The sequence below is a fragment of the Asterias amurensis genome, chromosome 17 (genome assembly GCF_032118995.1).
Source record: "Asterias amurensis chromosome 17, ASM3211899v1".
Classification (NCBI taxonomy): domain Eukaryota; kingdom Metazoa; phylum Echinodermata; class Asteroidea; order Forcipulatida; family Asteriidae; genus Asterias; species Asterias amurensis.
In genome coordinates, this window is record NC_092664.1 from 17,222,245 (window position 1) to 17,225,113 (window position 2,869).

Genomic DNA, 2,869 nt, shown 5'->3' on the forward strand with positions numbered 1-2,869 from the left:
ACAAACTTCATGAAGTTCTCTTCATTGAAATTGTGATAAGATTGCCACTGATACGTCTTTATTTTTATATTATTATTTAAAAAAAATCGGGGCATTTATTCAATCAGCCCGGTTGCCACCATATAGGCCTACTACGTTTTGAGTGCCACTTACATTAGATGGCGTTATCACACCCTCACTTCAAACAATACCTATAGTCTTGGTTCCAAGACCATTGGTGTTGCGCGGTCACACACAACCAACGTTCCGATTATGCACGGCAAAAACTGTCCACGCTTGTAATGAACGAACGCTAGCGGGCGCTCTGTTTCTCTGATTTACGGATCTCACCATGTCCTGGGCCCAATTTCATAGAGCTGCTTAAGCAAAAATTTTTGCTTACGCAAAAAATACATTGCTTATTAAAATCAGATTACCGGCCAAGACTCCACTCAATTGTAATGCTAAGTAAACAACAGCTTAATACTAGCCATAAGTAATGTATAATATGGCAGGAAATTTTGGCCAGTAAAATGTGTAAAATAAGCGAGCTATTTTCGTGCTTAAGCATTTTTTTGCTTAAGCAGCTCTATGAAATTGGCCCCTGTGCTCTAAAGCAGATTGTGTGTTTCTTCCTCGGTAAATTTCATGCCTACCTGCCGGCTGTCGTGAAAGTTGTCTTAAGATTCAAGGTTTCCACTTTAATTTAGCACAACATTTATTTCTATACATCATCATCAGAAAAAAGTACCATGCACAGCCAAATGAAAAGTGTGGCTTACTGGCTTGTAAAGAAACCTACAAAACGAGAACTAAAACAAACCAACAACTTTATACAATAAACATTTATTAACTTTGGACTTGTTTTTACTATAGTTTTGCATGATTCTTCTCGTAATACATCGATTGCCGGGATCTTCGAATCAATCGCGATTTTAGTTTTTGTATAAATCACAAGGAAATCACATTAAAACCATTGGACACATTCGGTAAACAGTATTGTCCACAGGCCCACACTTTATCACAACTAATATATATAAACTAACAAATCTGTGAAAATTTAGCCTCAATCGGTCATCGGAGTCGGGAGAAAATAACGGGAAAACCCACCCTTGTTTCCCCACGTTTCGCCGTGTCATGACATGTGTTTAAAATAAATCCGTAATTCTCGATATCGAGAATTGATAATTGTTATAATGTTTTCTCAAAAACTAAAACATGGAACAATATTTCAAGAGAAGTCTTTCACCATTACCTTCGTAAACCCTGTAAGTTTTTTGTAAATCTGTGAACTTTTTGTATAATGGCTTTATGTAGATAATTTTAAAAAGGGTAGTTTTTTGTTTCGTTGTTGAGCTGTTTTTATAAGGTGTTGGATAGTTCAGTATTGTTTCATTCACGTAACTGAATGGTGACTTTCAGTAAAGCATTTCGCTAAACTGACGAAGTAAAACATCGTGCATAATGGGATTTTCCTTATTTTTGAGAAGGCCTACCTTTTTGTTCTTAAAATTGATTTGTCAAAGAAAAATCCAACCCGTTTCCTCATAATACGCAAAATTTATAATGTTTATTCCCGAAGAACGGACGCGTCAAGGTATACTTCTTATACTGACGTCGTATTATTTACGAAATGAAAAAAAAGAGATTATGAGGTGTTACTTCTTGCGAAACCTATAGAATTACCGAACCCATAGGCCTAAAATAAAAGTCATAACTACCTCAGACAGTTTCGCTATTCCTATTGGTGGAGAGCGCGTCACGTGGGTGTGTATAAACCTTTGTTTATGACCAGTAAGAGTGTTGAAACATGGGCGTGACACGCCAGCTTGCACCTGTGCTTATAAGACAGTTTATTCATTCACATTGGTCGAGAGCAACGGCCGGGCCAGCATGTGCCACATCACGCGATACATGCGACGTGCACAGCATTCCCTTATGAGGAGTTGTTTACCCGAGGGCCTTACCATTAATTCATAACTGGAGGGATGTTCTGTTGAAATAAATCATTGAACAATTATTATTTTTGCATTTATTTTACTTTTTGACAAAAGGTGTTCATGTTTCTTGACCGAAAAGGTATTTATGAATGGGAATTAAAGTGTGTTGAATCGGTCGTCTCGGTAAAATTATCAAGAACCAGGCCTCGTTCGGTTTAAACCACTAGCTGAAAACCTCTTCACCACACATTGATTCCCTTATTAATACGCAAATTATGTGGACTGCATTCCATTCATCGGCTACTATTTCCTATCCCACTGTTAATCATCACGCCTTTGAGATTTGATCTGCTTCCATTCACATGTATCAAAGAAAAAAGTAAAGGTCATGTTCAGATTTGGAATTTCCCATCGTTTCCTATGGTGTACCAGTCCTGATTTCTTAAAAACTAAACGAATAATGTTTGCATGTTTATTAAAGATGATATTTCAGGTTTTTGGCCGATTTGACCCCAAAATTTTGATTTAAAAGTCAATAGGTATTATGATTGGGGTCAAGAAAGTTACAAGCTTTCATTTGAGCCAAAAAAAGTCTGCCAATTATTAGTAGCAGTGAAATAAAGTGCACAGAGTTAGTTTTTGTCGGGTCCCGACAATATAGCACGAGACAAATTTTTATGTGTTTTAAGGGAAACGTTTTAAATTTTTGTAATGGTTCCTGATCATTAAATGTAAAAGTTAAACTACTTTTCGTTAGAGCGGGTGATACTCTTTGAAATACCATTCACTCAAAAAAGTAAATTTTTTAATGTTTTGGGCTAAAAATCTGACATAGCATCTTTAAAAGGAAATGTTAGCATTGAGCATTGTGATGTTTTTGTCTGAAATAAAGGGTTTGTAGTTGTCAGAATACAATATTAGATAATGTTGACTTGAACGCTTTGCTATGT